Source organism: Cervus elaphus, chromosome 33 (assembly GCF_910594005.1).
Source record: "Cervus elaphus chromosome 33, mCerEla1.1, whole genome shotgun sequence".
Lineage (NCBI taxonomy): Eukaryota > Metazoa > Chordata > Mammalia > Artiodactyla > Cervidae > Cervus > Cervus elaphus.
In genome coordinates, this window is record NC_057847.1 from 22,392,726 (window position 1) to 22,419,826 (window position 27,101).

The 27,101-nt window shown below is 37.9% G+C and overlaps 1 protein-coding gene and 1 pseudogene across 1 annotated transcript in view; one reads left to right on the forward strand and one right to left on the reverse strand.

The window, feature by feature from the left end:
- PDE11A (phosphodiesterase 11A) overlaps positions 1-27,101 on the forward strand; it is a 412,338-nt gene that overhangs the window by 24,990 nt on the left and 360,247 nt on the right. The window lies entirely within an intron of this gene.
- LOC122688242 lies at positions 9,938-10,760 on the reverse strand (annotated as a pseudogene).

The window sequence follows — 27,101 nt, forward strand, 5'->3', positions numbered from 1 at the left end:
ACCAGCCTTCCCTGACTAGACGTCCTCTGAGCTTCTCACTCTAGGATTCTATCCTTCTGAACTTCTGAGCCAGTTCTTACATCATGAAGACAAACAAGAAACATTAGTAGAAGGGAAGCATGGATGATTCTATTCTATTAACCACCTTCTCAACATATTTCTATATATTTCTTAGATGAATTCTCCAGGATTGTTCTATATTATAAAGTTTATAATAAAGGTTTCCAAAAATGCCTCTTCATGTGAACTAAATCTGACATTATAACAACACAAGGAAAGACTTCTGTTACTGCTGCTAGTAAAATTTCATCTTTACATTTTATCCTTAAAGTATCAGCTGCTAATAGAATTTTTTGATAAGTACACAGGCAAATAACTAATTTTCAACTGAACTAGCCAGATCAAAAAAAAAAAAATGAATAGCAATAGCATATAACATATGCTGGGCACTGTGCTAACATTTAGTTTTCTCATTTATTCCTCAAGAGTTCTGTGAGACAGGTATTGTTTTGTTATTGCTCAGTCGTTTAGTTGTGTCTGACTCTTTGTGACTCCATGGACTGCAGCACACCAGGCTCTTTTGTCCTCCACTATCTCCCAGTTTCCTCAAATTCACATCCATTGAGTCAGTGATGCTATCTAACCATCTTTTCCTTTGCTGTCCCCTTCTCCTCCTGCCCCCAATCTTTCCCAGCATCAAGGTCTTTTCCAATGTGTTGGCTCTTCACATCAGGTGGCTTCAGCTTTAGCCTCAGTCCTTCCAATGAATATTCAGGGTTGATTTCCTTTAGGATTGACTGGATTGACTAGGACAGCAAGGAGACCAAACTCTCAAGAGTTTTCTCCAGCACCACAATTTGAAGCATCAGTTTTTTGGTGCTCAGCCTTCTATATGGTCCAACTTTCACATCCATACATGCCTACTGAAAAAAACATAGCTTTGGACTTTTGTCAGTAAAAGTACCACTACTTCCCACATTTTACATCTGAAGAAACTGGACTTTGGGAGGTTTAGTAAGTTACCAAGGTTTTCACAGCTAGTAAATGGGAGAACCAGGATGCAAACCCAGGTTATCTAATTTTGTCAGGACTCTATACTCTTACTACTATGGGAGATATTAAGGATTATACTCATGCCTTGATCATATATTCAAGGTTGTAATAGTCCTTTACATGAAAGAAGGCTCTTCGATAGAATAAGAAGTTCAAAAATGTGTTAGAATGCCTTCCAGAATGTTTGTCAGCAGTTCACATTCATTGACATGAGGTGTTGATTATTTATAGGCAGAGATTCCAGGAACTGTATCATGTTTGGAGAGTTTGTGACAAGATGTCTCAGGAAATTCCACTGCCTGCAATAGAACCAATTAATGCCTGTGAAGGCAAAGTAGTAATAGTAGTAAGAGGTAACATTTATACGATGCCTACTGTGTGCCAGGCATTATCTTAAGCACTTTATATAGCCAACACAACAATTTGTAGGACAGATCTGTTATCAGTCCATGGCACAGTGGAAGTAACTGAGGTACAGGCAAGTCACCTGTCCAAGACCACACTGCTAATAAGTTGGAGAGGCAAAATCTGAACCCAGATTTCTTGGGGCCACAATTTGTGTTCTTAAGACCCATGATCTGTAGCCTGTTGTGGTGTAAACAACAAGTAATGAGCTCTTCAACAACATCTTTTCACAATTGTTGTTGTTGTTTAGTTACTAAGTTGTATCTGACTCTTTTGGGACCCCGTGGACTGTAGCCCACCAGGCTCCTCTGTCCATGGAATTTCCCAGGCAAGAACACTGGAGTGGGTTGTCATCTCCTTCTCCAGGGCATCTTGTCAACCAAGGGATCAAACTCACGTCCCCTGCATTGGCCCAGGGATTCTTTACCAACTGTGACAACTTTGACATGGAGCACACAGTTGGTATTTCTGGAAGCTGGGTAGTGAGTGTACAAGATGAACAGTTCCTTTAGGATGAAAGGTTTAAAAAAATTACAACTGCTCAGTACCAAAACCTACCGAGAAAATTTGTTTACATCATTAGGGTTTAACTGAAGGAAATTTTTAACAGATCTCCTATGATATTTGAGCAATATTGATAAATTTTAAAGCAGAGATATAATTATTCTCTGAAGATCTTAAATTGCATATGTTCATTGTAGAGTGAGACATGTACCCTTGTTTCTGAGAAAAGAGCTGGAACTTTGGAGTATATAAGCAAAGAAATTATCCTAGAATAAATTGCTGTGAAACTGTTTGGAAACTATAGGTGAACTGTAAGTAGGGCATTGGTGTTATAGCCATAACAGTGATTTATTGAACCAACAGCTCTTTCCTGTTTGACTAGAAGGCAAGTCCTTTGGTGGCATTTGTTGCCTTAGTCATGGGTTGGTTTGATTGCTGGGAGAGACACCCACTGAAGCAATCAGAAATAATAGGTCAGGTGAGGGATAACATCCCAGAAATAACAGCTAGGGAAATCTCACAGAACTTGAGACAGAAAGTAAGTCAAGCCTTATGGGGACAGAATTCACAAATTTGAGAGTTCGTAATGCTTCTGGTTGGATTCCTGTTCTGTATTCTGAATGTGGGGGTATATTTGTGTGGAATTTATGATTTATAAAATGCTTCAATCTGTACTACATCAGTTCACCCTTACTGCTGTGAGAGGTAGGAGTCATTATCCACATTTAAAAAGTGAAGAAATGGAGGCTTAGGAAAATTAAATGGCCCAGAAGTTTGGATCTAAACAGTAGCCAGACTAGGGAATTCAGGACTTCTGGAATCACACCAACGTTTTTCAGACTTCCTGAGAACTTCCTATGTAACCACGGTCAGGAGAGGTTTCAAGAGCTTCCCTGGTGACTCAGATGGTGAAGAATCTGCCTGCAATGCAGGAGACCAGAGTTCAATCCCTGGATAGGGAAGATCCCCTGGAGAAGGGAATGGCTACTCACTCCAGTATTCTTGCCTGGGAAATCGCATGGACAGAGGTTTAACTCAGGGGATATATCAGGCAATTGTACTTACATATCAACCTTCTGGTTTGGGAAAATTAAAATAAGGATTCTAACTCCACTTTCTTTGGTTATTTCATCATATCTATGAAATGGGCTGCACCTGGGGAAAGATATTTGCAGTTATGATGTGCCTACTTGTCATGAAGCAAGAGCTTCAAACTTTACAGAGATATACTTAATTTATTTTGTGTTTTCCTTCTGCAGAAGTCAAGCTTTGCTAATATATTTAATTATAGACTAGAAAAATTGTGGCCATGGCATTGAGCTGGCCAACAAGAAGAAAGACAAACAGTATTAACTTCTGACTCTGTTCTAGTACATTAAGTTGAACATAAACTATTGTTTATTACCACTGACAGATCTTTTTATGGTTTTGGAGCTGCATTTAACACCATGGGCAGTGGCCCCAAACACAGATGGCTAACTCTTCGAAGTAACATAGTATGGTAAAAAGAGTCCAAGCTTTCGACTCAAGCATCCCTGAGTTACTAGCTCTTTAGCTCAGTTATTGGTAAATTACTTACATGGTGTTAAGTTAGCTGTGTTTTCACCTCAGGCTCCTTGAATGTATGATGGGACCAATCATACTCACTTGGCATGGCTGTTGTGAATATTATATAAATGTGAAACACCTGGTCCAGGTACTGGGTCCATGGGAGGCTCTTGGTAAATGATAGTCATCATTTTTATTATCTGAAGAATCAATTAATTCCATAATTACCTCAATTCCTTTACAATTTAAATGGATCACAAGTCTTGTTTAGTAGCTCTGTTAAAGGCTAACCTAGCACATGCAATGCTGGAGTAATTGGTGTGACACTGTCTACTGTATGCTTGTCTGATGGCTTAGAAGACCAAGGCTGAAAGTCAGAGTAACGAACTGCCTGCTGCTGCAAAACCAGATTGCTTTGAAGAGCTGCTGTCTCTGGAGTCAAGGTTAGTGTCAATGGAATCCTGACTTGTCTTTTCTGGATGGAAAAGTGTGTACACACACACACACACACACACACACACACACACACACACACACACACACACACACACACACACACACACACACACACACACACACACACACACACACACACACACACACACACACACACACACACACACACACACACACACTTAGATATGTATGTGTGTGTGTGTGTGTTTATACACTGGATTTGGCTAAATCTTGAACTTAGTGTGAAGGGAGGGACCTGTGGAGAAATTTCCTAGGGAATTCATGCTATTGATAAGGCATCAATGTGAATCATTTGCCCATGAAGATACTATTTGTGAGGAACATAGCATTAGTTCCTCTCAAAGGCATGCCATTCTTTAAATCATACTTCACAAATGCACACTAAATATCTAATGTCCATCAGGTATGATTATAATAGCATAAGGCCACTTTGCACAAACCACAACCAGAGATTGTCTGTATGACAATATTAGTTAGAATCTGTCTAAAGTTTATAATTCATCCTTATACTGTAAAAGGAAAAAAAAACAAACTATAAAATCTTTCTCTCCAGCATCATGAATAGGTTCCTCACCACCCACACCAAGGGGGCCAGTGTCTCAATTTCTCACCACAGGGAATTGTTTCAGGAGTTGCTTTCCACTATTCTGTAACTCCCACCATATGTTGTGAGTATGTGAATGTGTATCCAGTCTTCTTTGCGAGTGTATCTAGACTGCTCCTCTTTTCCTTGTCCCTCTGATTGTCTGACTGACTGCCTTTTACACGTTCCTCTCAGGTTTATTATTTGGCCCCCTTTTTTTTCCCCACTGCTATACCTGTTCCCCACCCTCTTCTGCCTTTTGATCTCAAGAAAGCACACAATACCCACCCCTACACTTAACCAGAACGTTCGCTGTGTGCCACACAGCTCCAGATCCAGTGTCCTGAGCCCTCAGTTGACTGTTGGAGGAGGTAGGGATAGAGTTTAGACTTCCTGTCATGAGCCATTAAAGGCACTTACCTTTCCTTGGGAATTTATGAAGGAACCTTGGCCAAGAGGCATTGATTTTTGCATGATCAACCCATGGAAGATTATTTTAATAGTGATTATTCCATGTCATGATGGCTTTAAGGAGATTGAATTATCTCTGATTATTACTGCAGGAAGTACACCTTTAAGTCAGTTATTTGCAAGAATATGATCTGTAAGAATTATTTCTCATCTGCTTTAATCTCAGTTGAATTTAAGGAATTTGTGGCTAGGAAATTTATAAGCTGTCCTGATCCTATTTCATGCAGGAGGCCAGTCTGAAAAGATGGTGTCAAATATTAGGGATGCCCTTGGGTGGATGGTTAGAGATGACAGGTCAAGGAGATTAGGCAGGTCTATGTCCCTCATATGTCACTCTATGCCCTATGATTGGAATTAATCAGGATGAATTATTAAGGGCCTGAAGACCTCCATCAAGACTAAATTGAGGAGCATAAGACAAAAAAAAAAAAAAAAAAACAACAGAAAATTTTTATTCCAACTGTAAGTCTTTGTTAGCTGCTATGGATCTGTACCAAGGTTGGTTCAAGTTTCTCTTCAGACCACATGCCATATAAAATCTGAGTACACAAAGTGGATTTTGAAAATCATGCAGTCCTCTATTAATATCCAGGCTCAGCGTATTGGGTGCATTGCTTAACTGCTGATTGCCTCAGTTTCTGTATATGTAAAATCACTGCCATGCGGCTCTGATTGTATTCTTCCCAGCTGACAAGAGCAAAGCCGTTAAAGGCATCAGGGTCTTCTGTCATTGGTATTTTGGGTGTATTTTTTTTGTATTCTGAACATCGAAATGGAGACAAGTGTTAGGACTGCTTGGAAGCTCTGGAATCCAATGTTGGTGAATTATTTGGATGTTTTTACCCCTCGTTGCCTGCTTTGGTGATTTAGCATGAGGTTTATACAGAGCAGTTTTTTAGGAAAAAGCTGCGTCTGGCTTGGATACAGTTTTCTTTCTCTAACTGTTGTTTTAAAAAAAATTCTATGTGATATGATAATAATTTTAGAGACTGCATAGCAGAATATCTTATATCATTTCAGGATTTTAAAATAATTTTTACTATTCTGAATATTACTTAACAGAATCACATACCAAGCCCCATTATGGAGAGTGAAAGATACATCATCTAAAATGGATTACCTATACTTTAGTGTCTTCCTATATACATACAAGTTTGTTTATTTTGATTAGCCATCTACCCTTCAAAATTGTATTTGTGGAAATTTCTGTTAGACCTTTTATAACATAAAATAGAATATATTAGCAGTATGGATTTTAATTATATGTATCTTTAGAATTATTGCATATTTATGTTATATGTGAAGCCAGGTGAGCCTCTGTGAGAAAATTAACACCTCTACCAATTGTCCCCTTTGTTCACACAAGAAAGCATTCTCATCATTTGGATCCCTATAGAAACATAAGAAAAGGATAGTGATATTTATACTATTTCTTTAAAATTTTTTTGAATGTGGGAAAATTATTTTTGTGTGTTCATCTGAAGTTATTGTCAGATGATAAATATGGGTCTTATAAGAAACTTATGTTCAAGGGAGCCTTTGAATTCCCAAGCTGGCTCAGCTAATTCTGTTGTAATATCTAGGGGAATAGTGCTTGAAATACTGTCTTTTCTTAGAGAAGAGGATATAGGGCAGGTGTGAAATTGGACAGTTAGTACATCTAAAAGGGGAATTAAGTGCTTTGGTACTGTGGCAGTGACATCTGTCATACAAAGTGTTATGGAGAAACTGGAGAACTATTGCCATGTGGACTCAAATATTGGGTTTGCCACTTTTGACAAAAGTTTGCTTTGTATGTGAAAATAGTTAATTGTTGGTTTTTTCCAGTTAGAGGTTGGAGAAATAACATAGTTAAAAAAATTATGATTGCTTATTGTTACCAATCTATATTTTTTGATTAGATTATTAACTTAAAATTACATATCAGTAGTATGAAAGTCATAAAAGTTATCAGGACAGAGCAATGTGGAGAGAACTATAGAAAAGGAAGGCAGTTATGTTTACTAGGTTCAGTTCAGTCTCTCAGTTATATCCAGCTCTCTGCGACCCTATGGACTGCAGCATGCCAGGCTTCCCTGTCCATCACCAACTCCCGGAGCCTGCTCAAATTCACATCCATAGAGTTGGTGATGCCATCCAACCATCTTATCCCCTGTCATCCTCTTCTCCTCCTGCCTTCAATCCTTCCCAGCATCAGTGTCTTTTCTACTGAGTCAGCTCTTCACATCAGGTGGCCAAAGTATTGGAGTTTCAGCTTCCACATCAGTCCTTCCAATGCATATTCAAAATGTGGTCCACTGGAGAAGAGAATGGCAAACCACTTCAGTATTCTTGCCTTGACAACCCCATGAACAGTTTAATAGGTTATCTGTAACATATGGTAATGTCAGCACACTAAAAGAACGAGAGAAGTGAACAAGTTGAGGTGTGTAGTTCTCTGAATAAACATTCCATTTTAGTACCAATAACTCCATGGAGTAAAGTTTTAGTTTGGTGGTTTAGCTGCAGTGTTCCCATTAACATAGTGAGAGTTGGGTTGTTAACTGCTCATGTACATTGCTAAAGCATACCCCCTGGACCCCTGTAAACGCAAGTAAAAACAAAATGTGTGCTGAACATGCTGGCAATGACAACAGCTGTGGATCTTCAGTTTTCATTATTGTCCATTGCTTTTCTTGGAAATTGTGAAATGTATCACATATCCAGAGGGGAGAAAATATGTATGTACAGAGTAAAAAATAATTTTAAACTGGACATCCTTCCTACTTACACCAGATTAAAACATAAAATGCTGCCGTTACTCCTGAAGTCGTGTGCTGCCCCTTCACAATTTTATTGCCCTCCCTCCTGAATCCTACCCTTGTTATCACCATCCTGTAATTATTGCCTTGATTTTTTTGTTTTATGGCTTCACCGCCTATGTATGTTTTAAAATAAAATATGCAATTTTATTTTCTCTGTCCTTGAACTTTGTATAAATGGAATCATTCTATGTACATTTTTCTGTTTCTTGCTTTTTCTGCCCAAATGCATAGTCATAATACCCACTGATGTGTAATTTCCCTCTGAATAAATATATCACAATTTACCTATTCTATAATTGATAGACTTTTGAGTTATTTCTAAGGTTTGTTGTTGTTTTTTCTCTTATAAATAATGCTGTTATAAGCATTTTGTACATGTCCCCTAGTTTACTTTTGTAGTATGTTGAGTAATGGCTTCTCAAAGATGTCCACATCTTAATCTTCAGAATCTATGAATATCTTACCTTATAAGACAAGAGGAACTCTGAAGAGGTGATTCAGATAAGGATCTTGATATGGGGAGATTATTGTGGATTATCTGGGTGGGCCCAGTGTAGTAACAAGGGTCCTTCTAATAGAGAGGCAGGAGGGCCAAAGTTTGGAAGATGCTGTACTGCTTTGAAGTTCATTTGAAAATGGAGAATTGGGCCGTGAACCAAGGAGTGCAGGCAGCCTACAGAAGCTAGAAAAGGTAAGGGAAAGAATTCTCCTCAGAGCCTCTAGAAGGGATGCAGCCCTACTGACCTTAATTTTAGAACTTCTGACCTCCTGAAATGTAACAGAATGAATTTAAATTGTTTTAAGCCACTAAATTTGTGTTAATTTGTTACAGCAGCAATAGACAACTAATACATGTGAGTGAGGTTTCTTTGGGAGTATATACCTAGAAATAGAATTTGGGGGGGTCATAATTTATGCACATGTTAAAATTACCATTAATGACCAATTATTTTTTTGTGGGCTTTCCAGGTGGTTCTAGGGGTAAAGAATGCACCTACCAGTGCAGGAGATATAACAGATGTGGGTTCGATCCCAGGGTCAGGAAGATACCCTGGAGTCAGAAATGGCAACCCACTCTGGTATTCTTGCCTGGGACATCCCATGGACAGAGGAGAGGGTTCAGTCTTTGAGTCAGGAAGATCCCCTAGAGTAGGAAATGGCAACCCACTCCAGTATTCTTGCCTGGAGAATCCCATGGACAGAGGAGCCTGGTGGGCTACAGTCTATAGGGTCACAAAGAGTTGGACACAACTGAAGTGACCCACATAGCACATTTTCTGAAATAGGGTTGACCAACTGCATTCCCTCTAGCAATGTATTGGTTTCTGTTGCTCCACATTCTTGCTAACATTTGATATTGTCAAACTTTTTAAAAAGTTTTTGCTGATCTGGTACATTGAGAATTGTATCTTATTGTGGTTTTAACATGTGGTTTTCCTTTTCCTGGTGATTAAAGATGTCAATCAATTATCTCCTGCCTGTTTTCAGGAGATGGTGATACCATCAGCATGATTTATCTGTACTATAAAGACAGCAACACTTAAAATCATGCACATTATTTCCATTTCATGAAACTTCTTTTCGCAATTACATAAACTTTCCCAGTATAAAAGACTCCTCACAAAGAGTTTGATAATATTAAACTGAAGAACTGACTTTATAAAAATAGGGAGTTTTTTTTGCTAATTTTGGCTTTATTTTCCAACCTATTTAAAGAATAAAGAGTGTTGAGAAAGTAGAGACAAGAGAGTTTCCAGTTGATGGATCCGGCATATTTGAAAACATAGAAGTAACAAAGGAGAACTTCAGAGCAAGATGAACAGATGAGCAGTTCTTGCATCAATTTCTCCTATGGAAGAGATGTGTTCCTAAAAGATATTTGTCTACAGAATCTTCTGTAGGATAGTGTTGATTACCTCCAATGACTACTAGATTGTGCTAAACCAGTATTGTAAGACCCCATGTACTTTTCTAAAAGTTCACCCATTCTAACATTTAAATATTTAGTTTTCGGAATGTGTTCAATATTGGTTACTCCACTGCTATTATTAAGTGTCTTTGAGAGTCTTAACAGAATTATGTTGCTGTTGTCTTATTGTGGATTGAGATATTCTATTTTTGTTAAATATGTGTATTTATTTCCCTTTACATGCTTTAAAAAAGCTACATCTTCATAAAAATCCAAATCCATTTGGATAACACTAGTTTGACAAATAAGTACATCACCTATGCAGTGCAAAAGTTCAGGGATCTCATGCTGTTGGAGCTTATCAAATAAATTCTCATATCCTTCCTTGAACATGTCTTCAGATTCTTCCATAATATTTTTAAATTTAGCTTTTGAGGAAGCTTGTTCAGCAAGCAAACTGTGACTTATGCTCTTCAACCATGGAAAGGTGCTTCTCATCTCTGGTAAGAACTGATCAACTTCAAGAGAATATCTTTCCTTCAGTTGAATATCTTTTTTTTTTTTTTTTACATTTATCTGTAACCAGTTTACAGTTGTCAGTGATATTATGACTTCGTGGGCATCTTTTTCCTTGTATTTACTTGGTGTCATATCAAAGACTGTTAGTGTCTGAAGTATGACAGCTTCTCCTTTGACAAGACCACAGATAATTTCCTCTATCTTTGTAGAATTCTTGATGTGAGCTGAATGTTTCTGTAGTTTTAGCATCATTTTTTTAAAACGACAGTGGACTCTTGATCAGTCATTTCTTAGCTATCCAACATTCATCTCAAAGACCTTGATCTTCCACTGTGTCTTCCTCTTCAAGGTGAATGTGTCTTGGGTCAGCACCACCAACTGCCACCAGATTGCAAACTCTGGCACTTCCTACTAAGTCCGCTCCCATCATAGCCACCTGTTTCAGGGCCTCAGTTGCCTCCCAGCCGGGAAAGAAGAGACCAGTCATAGCAGGCAGCAAACCATACACATGCTCCACAGTGAACCCTGTGAATAGCCCCTTGAATCATCTTTTCATATATTTGTGTTTTGCATTTCCTTTTCTTTGAATACTTGTCCATGTCAGTTGCCTATTTTTTCTACTAAGTAATCCTTTTTCTTATTGATTTGTAGGAGTTCTTCATACATGTATATATGCATATATCTTTCAAACACCACCACCCTTACTGGTTATGAAAGTGTATTAGTTGTGTATCAGTGTATCCACACATCCACATATCCACTGGTTATGAAAGTGTATCAGTTGTGTCCAACTTGGCAACCCCATGGACTATAGCCTGCTAGGCTTCTTTGTCCATGGGATTCTCCAGGCAAGAATACTGGAGTGGCTGCTATTTCCTTCTCCAGGGGATCTTCTCAACCGAGGGATTGAACCAGGGGACTTCTCTGGTACCTCAGCTGGTAAAGAATCTGCCTGCAATGAAGGAGACTCCAGTTCAATTCCTGGGTCAGGGAGGTCTGCTGGAGAAGGAATAGGCTACCCACTCCAGTATTCTTGGGCTTCCCTTTGTGGCTCAGCTGGTAAAGAATCTGCCTTCAGTGCAGGAGTCCTGGGTTTGATCCCTGGGTTGCAAAGATCCCCTGGAGAAGGGAAAGGCTACCCACTCCAGTATCCTGGCCTAGAGAATTCCATCGACTGTATATTTGTGTGTAGCATATTACCCTTTAAATTCATCCACATTGTTACAGATTTTCTTCCTTTTATGGCTGAGTAGTATTCTATTGTGCACATGTGTACTCACACACACACATACTTACACACACACACACACATCTTCTTTATCCTTTCATCTGTTGATGGACACTTAGGTTGCTTCCATATCTTGGCAATTGTAATTAATGGTGCTATGAACATTGGGGTGAAATTTTTACTCTAAAAATTCTTTTCCCAAATGACATTGATACCTAAGAGTAAATTTTAAGGGGAAGGAAATTAGTATTAACAAAATTACTACTATGTGCCAAATAGTCAACATAGTTTATTTCACTTAATCCTCACAACTGTTTTATTGCTTATCTTTCTCAACATTTATTAAATAACCCCAATGTGTTAAGCTTTGTTTTTTGAGATTTTCTATGTAAGGTATCATATCATCTGCAAAATAATGAAAGTTTTTGTTTCTTTTTTCCTAGTCCTTTAACTTTCTTTTTTCTTGATTTACTATGCAAGGACTTCCAGAACAGTGTAGAATATGATTGACAAAAACAGGCATCCTTATATTGAAATTGATCTTACAGAAGATGCTGTTAGAGTTTCATTGTTAGTTATGAGATGTCTGTGGATTTTTTGAAATGCCCTTTATCAGGCGGAGAAAGTGTCTTCTATTCCCAGTTTGCTAAGGAGATTGTTGCTGTTTTTTTTCACATCATGAAGAAAGTGAAAGTGAAAATCACTCAGTCATGTCCGACTCTTTGCAACCCTGTGGACTATACAGTTCATGGAATAGTCCAGACCAGAACACTGGAATGGGTGGCTGTTTCCTTCTCCAGGGGATCTTCCCAACCCGGGGATTGAACCCAGATCTTCCATATTGCAGATGGATTCTTTACTAGCTGAGCCACTAGATAGATTTAAAATTTTACCCAGTTTTTCTACCTTTATTAAGATACAATATTTTTCACCTTAACATGTTAATGTGGTGAGCTACTTTAGTTTATCTTCTCATGATAAACCAATCTAGGATTCCTAGAAAATACCAACTTGGTCATAACAAATTATCTTTTTATTCACTGTCTGATTTGTTTTGTCAAAATGTTTATTTTTAGAGGCTTTGAATCTGTATTCATTCATTAGTGAGATTGGCCTATATTTTTCTTTGCTTATAGTATCCTCATTTGGTTTTGAAAGCAAATCTATATCACAAATGATTTTTTTCCGCTGTGTGGAATAGCTTGCATAAGATTAGAATTTCCTAGTGCTCAAATGTCTTGTAGAATTTCTTGGAAATCTGTCTGGTTCCTGTGTGTGTATGTGTGTGTGTGTAATAGGACTATTTTGAACTGCTAATTCAATTTCTTTAAAGCTTGTAGAACTCTTAATGTTCTCTATTTTTTTATGAGTTTTTAAAAAACTGTATATATTGTTTATTTCGTAAGTTTTCAAGTTTATAGGCATAAACATGTTCATAATGTCTTATCTGCTTAATCTCTGTAGCAACTATAGCTTTGCCCTTTTTATTCCTGATTTAAAAAATTTTAATGTCTCTCTTTTTCCCCTGTGATTATTTTCTCCAGAGATTTTTTATGTTTTGTTAGTTTTCTGACCTCTGTTGATCCTCTTCATTGTATGTTTATTTTCTTTTTCATTAACTTCTGCTGTTATTTTTATTATTTTCTTTCATCTTCTTGAGTTTGTTTTGTTGTTCTTTTTTCTAATTCCTTATGGTTGGTTGATCACTTCAATAAGTTGTGCTTTGCTTTTTAATGGAAGCATCTAAGATGAAACTTTTAAGAACCTCTTTAACTATGTCCTACCATTTTGGTACATAATCTTTAGTTATAATTTCCATTTTATTTATTTTTTGATTGATAGTTTAGAAATGTATTTTAAATTTTTAAATATTTTTCGACTAGTTACATTTTTTTTTAATAAAGTGCATTGGGATGAAATGATATATTCTGCACAATACCAATTATTTCACATAACTATTTCAAATCAGCCAGCTTTATGACCTAGCGCTCAGTCCGTTTTCACAAATGTTCAATGTCAACTTGCCCACTTATATGAAGTGTCCTGTTGTGGGGTTTAGTGTCTCCAGATGTATCAGATGTACTTATATATGAGCACAGGAGTGGGTGGGTTATGGTGGGGGACATAATACCCAGTGATGCCCATTGATAATCTTTCTTTTTAAGTGAGACAGAGGGACTTACTAGTAAGTTTTAAAGTTGAAGTTTCCATAGATGTCAGAAGTGTGTTATTGCTCTGTCTAAAGGAGCATGTCAAGGGCTTATAGATCCGAGCAACCAAGGATTTGTTGTGGTTTCTGCTTTTGTTATTCCACCCTATGCTGTTCCTAAACCAAGGAAGAATTGTAGTTGGATTAATTGATTGCTCATTTTATTGAAGCATTTCAGAAGTAAATTATGATTCATAGAATGGTCCCTGATCCTGTTTCTCCTGTAAGAGTGAGTGCTAGCCGATATACCTGATCTTTCTAACCCAGCAGAACCCAGACCTGCAAAATATGATGAATGGTATAACTGACTGACTCTGCAAAGGGCTTGATCTAGTTCATCAAAACACCAGTGTAGCATTCTGCCAGGTGGCCTAGGAAATATTTGGAACAAGGCAGTAGGCAGGAGACCAGTTCTAGGAGGCACTAACCAACTCTGTCCAATGTGGAGTAACTTAGACAAGACTGCCAAAAATCAGGCCGACTCAGTTCTCCAGGCAGTATGTCTGATAGAAGACTCCTACTTGCAAGCTTGTCTTAGAGAGAACAACATTGAAATAAGTATACTATCAAAGGTGAAACAGATCACCAGCCCAGGTTGGATGCATGAGACAAGTGTTCGGGGCTGGTGCACTGGGAAGACCTAGAGGGATGGGATGGAGAGGGAGGTGAGAGGGGGGATTGGGATGGGGAACACATGTAAATCCATGGCTGATTCATGTCAATGTATGGCAAAAACCACTACAATATTGTAAAGTAATTAGCCTCCAACTAATAAAAATAAATGAAAAATTAAAAAAAAAAAAAGAAAGTATCCTGGCACTTTATCCAGGAAAAGGCACGCTGGGTGCCGAGTCTACTCCTGTGTCTCTCTCAGCTGTTTATGAATGAGTCCTGCTGATGAAAACAGTACTCTGGTGGGAACAAAGCATGTGTTAACACCTTCAGTTTGATCCATTACTCTTCCTCTCAAATTTGAGGGCTAGAGATGCATGCCCCCAGTGTTTTGTGGAGCACATGGCCATATACCTTCTGGAGGGAATCTGGGTACTCTCAGCACAGCTGCTTGTTGGCAGCCAACCTAGGGTGAGCACCAGGGAAATATAGCCTGGCATGGGAACAGGAAAGAAAGGCATCAGGGCCACAGTGGCTGACAGTGGGGATGGGCATGTGTATGGAACCAGCCAGGCTCAGGGACTAACCTAGAAGATTAGAGGGAAGTAGTGACATGCTGTTCCCAAGTCCTTTGTGCAGTGAATGATGTGGCTTTTTCTAAACGGGGTTTTCAGTGGTTGAACATTCTCTTGTGGCTAGAAGATTTGTTCTTATCATTTTCTTCCAAACTTACATCTACTGGTTTAATAGTTTGGTGAGAATTTTGTTTTAGAAACCAATATGAGGCTACTGGTTTTTTATTTCTGGTATTCATCCTTTTTGTAAATCAAATGTTTTCCATCATTTTACAGTTTATGCTATGCTGCGTTAAGATGTTGTGATGTTTACCAGTTAAATGTGGAGCGGGTCAGAGTCTGAGAGAGTTGAAAGATCCATCCATTTCACATATTAGAATATTGCTCAACTATAGTATCTTGGCGGTCTTTTTGTTCTCAGTTCTCTGTGATTTTCAGAGAATATCAAATTCCTTTGATATTCTGTGTAGCAATTCAATTGGGCTTAATTTTTATGGCAAAGAGCTTTATAGCTAGGATGATAATGACTTTAAAAAATAACAGGGTGCTATGCCATTTTTCACATAATTTATTCTTTATGAAGATTGACCCACTCCCATCTTGAGAGTTGTCATCTTACCTATCTATTTTACTTGCAACCCAATAGTATAATGACTTCTGTTTTCTTCAGGGATACTTTTGAAACCATAGTGCTGTCCTGAATAGTAATCCCATCACTTTGAGGGAACTGTTTTTAAACTTTTTTTCCTTTGTCACTTTCCCATGTCAGAATAAAATTATATATAGCATGTATAATAATAACCTATAATACTTTTTTATAGTAGTGCATATATACCATAACAATCAACTTCCTATTGAATATCTAGATATTTTTCATTTTTTATTTATGAATTTCAAGAATGAAACTACTGTACTGAAAAGTATGAAAAATTGAAAGGTTTTTATTACTTATTGCTATGTGCACACATGCTTAGTCCTCCAGTCGTGTCTGACTCTTTGTGACCCCATGGACTGTAGCCCACCAGGCTTCTCTGTCCATGGGATCTTTCAGGGAAGAATACTAGAGTGGGTTACCATTTCCTCCTCCAGGCGATCTTCCTGACCCAGGGATCGAACCCATGTTTCCTGTGTCTCCTGCCTTGCAGGTGGATTCTTTATCTGCTGAGCCATGAGGGAAGACCATACTTATTGTCCTCCATGTGTATTGCACTAATTTGTATTCTCACTAGCAATGTAGTATACAAAAGTATTTCCACAAAAACTTTTGATTAAGTTATGTATCTTGACACTTTAAATTTTGAATCTTTGACAATTTTATAGAAAAACTATAACTGTTGTAACTTGACAGTTTTCATATATTTACATGAAATATGAAACTTTTTTCCCATCAGTATTTTCTTTTGTTAATTTCCAATTCCTACCTATTGCTCATTTTTCCTAATTAATTTGTAAGAATTCTGTATGTTTAGGATTTAACACTTTGTCAGCCAGGTGTGTTTATATTTTTTCAACTTTATTTTATTCTTAATTCTTTGTATTATTTTTGAGATCTAAAATTTTTAATTTCTATTAGTCAAATCTCTCAGTATTTATGCTTCCTTCTTTTGGTATTATGGGTTGAGAGACTTCCCTTTAAGAGATGAGATAAATTTTCAGTTATATTTCTTCAATTCTTTTATTATTTTACTTTTGACATTTGATTTTTTAATTATAAAAATATTTTAATATAATTTTCAAGTAAAGTAAATGATGATTTAGTTTATTATGTCATTATTCATTCTTGTACTGAAACTTTTCACCATTTGTATTTCTGATAAGAATATTAGCCAGAAAAAGAAAACAATGTTAGCTGAAATGAACAACTGAAAGAAATAGAATTGATCTTACTTTTACTGATTGTTTTGGTTAAAGGTTTGGTAGAAAAGAAGACCAACATTTGAACATAAGGCCACTGACTTTTTGAGTGAAAATTTAGGATTTATTTGATAATATGTGGGATCTATGCATTCTCATATTATTGACTATTATAATTAATATTCAGACTTTTTTTTCTCATAGTATTTCATGTTAAAATAAGAAATGTATCTTGGCAGGGTTTGAGTAATCTGTCCCACATTTGCAGTTCATCAAGAGATGAGTATATTTATCTCCTTATTCAACTTGCAATTAACTTTGATGTATAATGTGAGAAAAGAGTCTTACTTTCTCCAAATATGTGACTAACTGAATAATTTATTATTTTCTGACTGATTTGAAATTATACTCTTATTAAGTACATTTATTCACACACATCTATACATATGTGTATATACACATATAAATCTTTCTACTCTCTTTCATCAACTTTATGAACCAGTATCATACTTTTAATTATTGTAGCTTTAAGATATATTTTAATATTAAGTAGTCATGTATTTATAATCATGTTCTCACAAGAAAGAATGATTCAAAATATTTTTAAAACATTTAAAAATGAGTTTAAAAATATTTTAGAACTTTTAGAACATTTAAAAGCAATTTAAAATTACTTTTTAACATTAAGCTTTTGTCATACAGAAACAGTCACTTCCACTTATTACCAGTAAAACCTAATTAAAATTTGTATTAAAATATAACACTTACACTTTATACTAGAAATTACTAAATTTTTCACAAATGTGGGGAAGTCAAATTCTGACTGACACAGCTGTTTACAAATCAGTTACATTTAGAGGCCACTTTCCAGTTGTCTCTGTTGCCCAGAGCAGGAAGAACAAACAGGCTTCCTGTTGGAGGCGATCCTTGTTGGTTGCTTTTTTTTTTTAAACCCAGAGCTTTTACTTAATTTTCCTTCCAGTTTTATCCAGATACAATTGACATACAGGACTGTATAAGTTTAAGGTGTACAGCATAATGATTTGACTGAAAAACATCATAAGATGATTACCACAATAAGTTTAGTGAACATCTGTGATCTTTTATTGAAGGCAAGAGGAAAAGGGGATGACAGAGGATGAGATGGTTGGATAACATCACCGACTCAAAGGACATGAGTCTGAGCAAGCTCTGGGAGGTGGTGAAGGACAGGGAAGCCTGGCGTGCTGCAGTCCATGGGGTCTCAGAAAGTCGGACACGGCTGAGATACTGAACAACAACAACAAATGATCTTGTATGGATACAGAAGTAAAGAAATAGAAAAAATATTTTTCCTTTGTGATGAGAATTCTTAGGATTTACTCTCTTAACAACTTTCTTATTTAACATAGAGCAGTGTTAATTGTTATGTTGTACATTACATTCCTAGCACTTACTTGTCTAATAATTAGAAGTTTGTACCTTTTGACCACCTTCCTCCAATTCTGCTCCCACCTCCCACCTCTGGTCGCCACAAATCTAATCTCTTCTCCTATGGTCCTTGTTAAACAAGTGAATGAGGCCAAATCTCTAGTGTGTCGCTGTTAATCTTGACTCCTGATTTAGACCTGGCTTTCTGTGCAGCACTGTTTTGACCTTGGCTTTTCCTATAGTCCCGGGTTCCTGACTGTTTGGTGTCTGAACCACAACCCCATGTTGACAGTCCTTTGTCCATAGTCACAGACTTCTTGGCTTTCTTGGTTCTACCTGTAGGCTCACCTCCCTGATTCACCAAAGTCCTTAGATGGCTCCACTGTACCAGGAAGAAAGGTACTTCTAGCCTGCTGACTTACCATGCCTGTCTCTTCATATGGTGATGCTTGGCTCAGACATATTAATTATACCTAATAAATGTTATAGAACATGGAGTTGCATTTTAACTCCACATACAATTTATCTGCACACTTACAGTGTATCTTTAATAGCTACCTGTCCCATCTATTAAAGAAATTTAAGATTTCATCATTTTGTTTCGTCCCCTACCACCTCACCAACTTTGGTTTCATCTGTGCTGTGGTTCTTCCATCTTCCTGTGTCTTGAGATATATTTGTATCTCTTATAAGAAAGATAAATAATAATAGCCATGATGACAACAATAAGACAGGACCAAACAAAAATGCCAACTAAGAGAAAGGAAGAAAAGGGAAATAAGATCAGCAAACTAAGTTGACTTTAGCAACACAGCTGAAGGAGAGGAACTTGGTAATGTGTGTATACCAAGTCACTTCAGTCACGTCATACTCTGTTACCCTATGGACGGTAGCCCACAAGGCGCCTCTCCGTGGGATTTCCTAGACAAAAATACCAGAATGGGTTGCCATGCCCTCCTCCAGGGCATCTTCCTGACCCAGGGATTGAACCAGGATCTGCTGCACTGGCAGGCAAATTCTTCACTGCCGAGCCACCGGGGAAGCCCAACTTGGTAATAACAATGACCAAATAGCAAAGTAACTTGGTAATAACAATGGCTGTTTCTAAACCTCATATGAAGTTCTTTTATAGTGTCTGTTAGCCACTAATTCAGTTTGGAAGACTTAGATGAATTTAAGTGTGTCCTTCAAGCATTTACCAAATAAGGCTGACTTGTACATATTTATAAACTGCTCTACCACCCACCATACCACTTCAGGTCCTTAGAAGAGTAACACTTCAAAAACATACATATTTTGGGGAATATTTTGTAGTATTTAAAACTCTACACGTTTTGTGTCTGTGTGTGTGTGTGTGTGTGTGTGTGTGTAAAAGAATTCAGAGGGAAGATTTTTGTTTGCTGTTGAGCAATGACATTCTGTGAGTACATATTAAGAACAACAGTGATCATTTTGCACTTTTTCTCGGCAAGTATCAAATTAGGATGCTCAAAGCCTTAGCTATCTAGTTACCATATGCCATGTCTTTGTTTTTGTGCAGTGTATTCTCAAGCCTTCCATCAATTCAGAACAATTAATTATACTTCTTTGTATGGAGAAAAGCAGAATAGTACATTTCAAATTGTTAAAGACTAATCAAAATTTTTGAAAGCTTAGCTTTCCAAGCAATTTTGGGAAAATAAGTGGTGTTTATGATCAGTCATGAATGTGAGGAGATGCTTCTATGAATTGGAATTAAATGGGTGTTACTAACTGATGTACCAATAAAAGCAGTTTTCTTTTAAGCTTCAGACAGTTGGTCAATCTATTGGTTTGCATTTCAATGGCTTATTCATTCTATATTTTATATTTCCATTAGCTTCTCTTCATTGCAGCTCCATAAGGCATTTGAAAGAGGATGTAGATGAGATGTGGGACTGAACTTGGTCTTCAAACCTTTTGTTGCTGGGAGAAGGGCAGTAGGGTTCTAGGTAAGATATGCAGGCCAGTGCACTAAGCCTATGAGGAAAGTGGGTGGAAAACATAACCAACCTAACCAAACCAAAAGTTAACAAACAAATGTTCTGAAAACTCTAAAGTAGTAGTTCACAAGACCCCTCAGACCCCTGGCGGCCTTGGACTTATTAAAGGACCTCTAATTCTGTGGTTCTTAACCCTGACCAACAGTTAGAAGTCAGGTCCCCTGCACAACCCCTCCTCCCACCAGTTATGATTTAATTGGTCAGGGTGGGGCTAGGGCATGAGTAGTTACCTGAAGCTCTGCAAGTGATCCCAGTGTCAGGAACAGCTGCTAGCAACTGCTCTGTTCTTATGAACAGCTAACAACATCTGTAGACTGAAGTATTACTGTATATATACATGTGTCATGTATTACTTTTGCTCTGTAACCTATGGAAACAATAACTCAGATACAAATTCATTAAATGTTTCATGGAGTTAACAGAAGCTTTTTTGTATTTACATGCTTTCTCATCTATGTCCCATCATGTGGACATTTTCAAACTTGAAGAGTTTGATAACCTTGGCTATGATCTTGGCTATGAAGGGCTCAGGGTAGAGTTGAGATTGTGGTTAAAACAATCACCCTTACAGGTGGTCAAGACTATTTCTTGGCTAAATCACAAGCCCTGGATAATCTTACTTTAAAGTGTTGGGAAGAGAGCTCTTAAACACAGAGAGGGTAAAAGAGATTTGTGTGATGCATGCTTGCTATGATTCTGAGAACTGAATGAGATTCTTAGCTCTGGCTCCTGCCTTGGGGAACCTTGAGTGGCTTCTTTGAGAAAGTGAAAAGAAGACAGGATAGATTCCCTTTTGCTTTGAGGCTTCTTATGTGCCTCTGAAATATGTCTCCCTGGGGCAGGCCAGGTTTCTTGAGTGCAGTGAACATAGCTCTTTCTTTCAAGGACCTGAAGGCTCAAGACTGCAGAAGTTAGTTCTGTCTACAGCTTAAGTGGACCTTGTGGGTGGGACCTGCTTTCTGGGTGTGTTCTGTGGCATCACGTTCAACCCAGGAATGTGCAGAGGAGGCTGCAAGCCCAAGATCCTGGCTCAGAAGTATATCTACCTATGGTTCTCTCTGTAGCGGGCACAGGTCAGTTCCATTGCTAAAAAGACAGAATTGCTTTTGGCCTTATGTCTTGATCTTTTTAAATATTAAAAATCATAGCTGGGTGTCAAATGCAAAAGGTAGTTCTGCACAGAAGGCACTGGGATCCCTGCACTTTTCAAGAACAGTTACACTTAAGATATCTCTGGTAGGAAAAATATTATGACATAAAAATACTCGAAGCAAGAAGAGTCTGCCACAATCATAAGAAACTCATTCCAGATTTTAACAACCTTATTAAAGAAGCTCTTACTTTAATTTATTAGAAATCTCTCCTGTTGTAGATCATTTTTTGTTTTTTTATCCTCAGGGAGATGAATACAAATTGAACACCATTCTCCATGTGGTATTTCATTATCGACCTGGAGGCATTTGTTAATTTCCTATTTAAGTTTCTGTCTCCAGCAATACATAGGCCCAGTGTTTTTCTCTTCTTCCTTCCCCTGTCTCCTCCTTAGCTGGCCTTCTGTGAAGCGTTGCTGGCGTGTGTGGTGAACTCCTGAAGACCTCTGGGAAAGTTGTTGGGCAGAGGCCTTCATTCCTGTCTAAGTACTCCCTTCTTGGGAACTTCCCTGGTGGTCCAGTGGTTAAGACTCCAAGCTTCCACCGCAGGAGGCATGGGTTTGATCCCACATGCTGAGTGGCCAAAAAAAAAAAGAAAAAGAAAGAAAATTAGTCTCTTCTTTGCACTCCAAGTCCATTTCCTGAAATGAGAACACTTTCCTATCTACCTATCTATGTCTCAAACATGGTGACGCTACCACCGTGTGAATGGCCCATGGTTCAATCGCAAAACAGCCACAAGGGAACTCTTATTTCCCACTCAGAGTTTGTCCCCTTCCTGTGTCCATCACTCAGTGAATCTCTGCACTGGATGCATGGAGTTATTTTTTTACTCCTCTATTAATAGCATTGGCAACCTTACATCAAATTAATCAGCAAGTCCTATTGATCCTACCTCCTAAATGTCTTTCAACTGAGTCCTTTCCATCACCCCTCCCACCAGTAGCCACCATCCCAGTCTAGAGATGGTGTCTCTCTCACCTGGATCTCTTATTTCCTGCTCATTCTTTACCTTTAAGCCATAAGAACTCTTTCTAAAATGAGGAATCAGTCACATTACTCCCTTCTACCTTCTTAAAACCCTCTGGTGACTCCCCCTTCCTCTATGGTAAATTTACAATTCAAAAACCTGGTGACTAAGCACCCTTTCCTCAGCCTCCAGCTGCTCAGTTTTGCTCCATCTCTGGCTCTTCCCTAGAGGACCATCTTCAGCTTCTTTGGTTTCCTCAGATTCCCCAGCTTTCTATTGCCTCCGAGTCTTAAATACTATCCCCTCTTCCTGGGACACTGATCCTTTGGCTGGCAGCTTAAAAATTTCACTTTCCTTGCGAGACCCACCCCCACACCCCCACCCCACACTGTGTTCCACAGTGCCCTAAGTTTCTCTTACTACTGTACTCACTTGTGATCATTGCTTGGCTAGCAAGATCTATTTTTTGCTATCTTCCATTTTTAAGCTTTCATTCTTTTTATAATATCAGAGTAATATGTCCCTTTATCCAGTTATTCTTAGTTCTCTTCATCTCCTCCCATTAATTTAAACCTCAATTTTGGGCTCAGCTTTCTTAATTTTCTTAAGTTGGAAATTAATCTAGAGGATTAATATGATTAGGGAAGTATGCAATTGTATCAACTCTTCTGACCTCTCATTAGATGAATTATATCAAATTTTGAGTTAATTTGGGAGAATATTCCCATAAATAGTGTGATGAAGACATGGACAAAGTATGTTTTACCATGCATTATATTTAAAAAACCATTAAGACTTAATGAAATGAATCATTCTTCTCAGCTTTTAAATTGGAAGGTTAACACCACATATATCAATATAATTATCTTTTTCTCCTCTAGTTACAAGTTTATCAGGTGAATGTAGAGAGTTGAAAAGAGGGTGAAGAGGGTTTACTGTATTTTTGTTCCCCTTGGTCGTGACTGAGCATCCCTATGTCTGTTGTTTTCTTGTGGCTTTGACCATTTTGGCAATGAATACCCCATAGTCTTGGTGGCTGATTAACTCAGAGTTGAACTGTGGTGGACGAGGCCTTCTCCAGAGATACAGACCATCACAAAGATAAGAGCAGAAACGCTTGCCTTTTCCAGAGTGGATTTTCAAGTCCAGTCTCACAGGGTCCACACCACTAATATATAACCACCAGAATACATGCCATGATATTCTCTTTCTTCCTTCCCATTTTAAGGCTTTTTTCTTATTTATGAACTGTATTGATCTTACTAGTGACTCAGCTCTTCATCATCTTAGACAATTGGTCTCATATGAGAATCATTTATGAGCATTTAAAACCAATTAAAAACCAAAGCTTCATACTGATTGATTCAATCTTCTCAAGTAATTCTCACCTGTAGCCAGAGTAAAGAACCACTGATTTAGGTCATAGGATGCACTCACTGATTTATCAACCTTCTTTTTTAAAAAAAATTTTAAATGTTTTTTATCAACCTTCTTGACTTTCTTTATATGTAGACTTTCACCTTCATCTCACCCTTCCCCATCCCAGTAAATGGTGCTTCCATCTGTACAGTTTCTCAAATTAAAACCTGAGATTCTCTATCTTTCTCTAGTCTCCCACCCCCAACCAGTGCGTCAGGAAATACTGGGAACTCAACATATCCATCTATTTCTCCTTACCGCCATTGCTTTCTTTTAACCCAGACCATCATCTTGCCTTACCTGGACCACTGACATTTCCTAAATGGTCTCTCCTAATCCAGCCCTATCTCATCTTCCACAAAGTTCTTAACTTTTAAAAAACAGTCTTAAACTTTTATTGTAAAATATTTCAAACTTTTAGATAAGAATAGGCATCAAGGTTTATAAAGTCTTAACATTGTACTATATTTGCTTCAAAGTTTTGTTGTTGTTGTTGTTTGTTTGTTTTTTAGCGAGAAAAAATCGGTTGTTAGGCGCTGAAGCCTCACCCTCCCTTTCCCTCATGCCATCTCCTCTCTTCCTCCCTGCAGCTAACCAACCATGCAGATCAGTTTAGAGTTTATTATTCTCATGCATGCAGTGTACTTTGCTACATAATATTTAGCATTGTTTTTAAATATTGGTGGTATTGTATAGATGGTATCAGATTGTAGCACTTTGCTTCATTTAACATGTTTTTGATATTTGCTCATGTTAATACAAGAACCTTTAGTTCACTCATTTAAATTGTTCTAGAGTATATCAAAACAAGACATCATAATGTATCTTTCTGTTGGCCATTCAAATGACTTTCAGATTTTTTCTTTTCATGATTGATGTTGCAGTAAACATTTGTACATCTCTCTCTGGTGCATGTGTAATAGTACCTCTAAATATATGTCAAGAAGTGAAATGTGGGGTCTCAGGGCCTTTATAACTTTCTAATATTTTGCATAATTGCAATATAGTTTTTAGGAAAAAAGTTCTATTACTCAGGAAAAATGTGGAACACCTCCAGTATGCCAGTATGAAGTAGTAAATGAGAGACAAAAGCTTTTCTGTTTTAGATCTTATATACCAGTGGCGGGAGAACAAATAAACTAAGATGATGCTTTCAGAGAATACTGAGTGCTGAAATGAATCATAGCACCCTTCTGCTTCAAGATCTTTGGTGATTTTCCATTAGGAACAGTGTAGCTCCTGCCTGGTCCTGTTAAGACTTGGCACCACCTGCCTCCTGCCTTCCTCTTCCATTCTCCCTTTGGCTTCCTGGTCTCTTGCCTTTGACCTTTGAGTCTGGGGAAACTACTAAGCTTTTTCTTGCTTCTGGACCTTCACATGTGCAATGTTCCAGCTTCCTGGGAAGTTTTCCCCACCATTCTTTGACTGACAAATTATTCCTCATGAATCAAGTCTGAGCTTACTTGTCCTGTCTTGAGAGAGACCTTTCTTGATCCCCAGAAATTCTATCCCTTCTTCTGAGTCTGTCTCATGGCACCTTGCTCTTTTACTCACTATCAGTTACCACAATACATGGTGTAGATTTATAGGCCTGTCACCTGCCTCACCTGCTACACTGCATGTGCCATGACGGCAGGGATGACGCAGCCTGACGCATGGTGGCTCCTAAGTGAATGAAAAACAAAAAATAATAATGCAAATTAGTGTTTTTCTGAAAGTTTGGTTGCAGGCTCATTTTGAGCAGGAGATTTGGTTTTGCTTGGCTTTTGGTTTCTGTCTCTCCTTTAGGGCCCCACTCTTCCTAATTAAGGGTTTAGAATGCCCTCCAGAAGTCCTGGACCAGAATCAGGCCTTAGAAGGGGAGGGCTCCAGTCCTTTTGATTATGGGGATAACACAACCCTCTTAGAAGGCCAACAGTGTTTGCTCTGGGGGCGCTCACCTCGTCCACAGCCAGCCTCGGTAGGCCCTCAGTCAGGTGGAATTCGTAGTTCTAGATGGTGGTAGATGACAGTGCTTTGCTTCTTATTTTTAAGTCTCTTTCAACAAGGAAATGTCAAGAGCACTGGGAGAAGCCTCAGTTCAGCCCCTAGCTTGAAACAGTGAGCCTGGATCCAGTTCATCTTCTTCCTTGGAATGCTTTTAGCCCCCACTACCCTGTCAGGAGCCAGTCTTTGCTCTCTCTCTCTCTCACTCTCTCTTTCCTTCCTTCTCTTTCCTCTCACCCTCCCTCCCTTCCTTCTTCTCTTCTTCCATTCCTTCCTTTTTCTTGCTTTCCATTTGAAAGTAAATTGAAGGTATTATGACATTTCATCTCAAAATACTCTAGCATGCATATCCTAAAGATAAGAACATTCTCCTACATCATTACAATATCACTATCACACCCAAGAAATTACATATTGATACATGATAGTACCTAATATATAAAGTTCTTATTCAACTTTCTCTAGTCATCTTCCCCCTAAATTGCACAACACTTTTCAATGTCATTTAGGTTTCAGATCTCTTCAGTCTTCTTTAAACCAGCACAGCTCCCATGCTTTATTTCATCTCTCATGATACTGACATTTTTGAAGCGTCTAGGTCAGGCTTCTGATAGAATGACTGATGATCTGCATTTTTCCTAATTTTCTTTTCCTGAATTGATCAGATTCAGAGGTGGGACAAAAGCATTCCACATTCTTGATGATGTTGTGTCTTTCTTATGGCATCACATCAGAGAGGCAAATGGTGCTATTTCGTCTCATTAATGGTGATGCTAAGTTTGATCATTTTTAAAATCTTATGTCCATCAGATCTTTTAATAAAAAGACATCTTTTCCTCTTTGAATTTAATGAGGAATCTGTGGGATAGCACTTTGAGACTAAGTGAATAACTTGTTTAACAGTAATTTTTCACCTAATGGTATTGGCATCTATTGATAAATGATTCTTGCTTGTATCCATTATTGCATTGGTAGTTGCAAAATAGGTATTATATAATTTTATCATTTCTTCTACGTTTTTAGCTAACATTCTGTAAAGAAACCTGTTACCTCCTTCCTCCCCATTACATTAAAAACATTTTTAAAAGTATTTATCTATAGTGAAACAGATCACCAGCCCAGGTTGGATGCATGAGACAAGTGCTCGGGCCTGATGCACTGGGAAGACCCAGAGGAATCGGGTGGAGAGGGAGGTGGGAGGGGGGATCGGGATGGGGAATACATGTGACTCCATGGCTGATTCATGTCAATGTATGACAAAACCTACTGCAATGTTGTGAAGTAATTAGCCTCCAACTAATAAAAATAAATGAAAAAATAAATAAATAAAAGTATTTAAAAAGTATCAGTATGGGCTCATACATTCTATTTTTTTCCACAGGATCATTTTGAT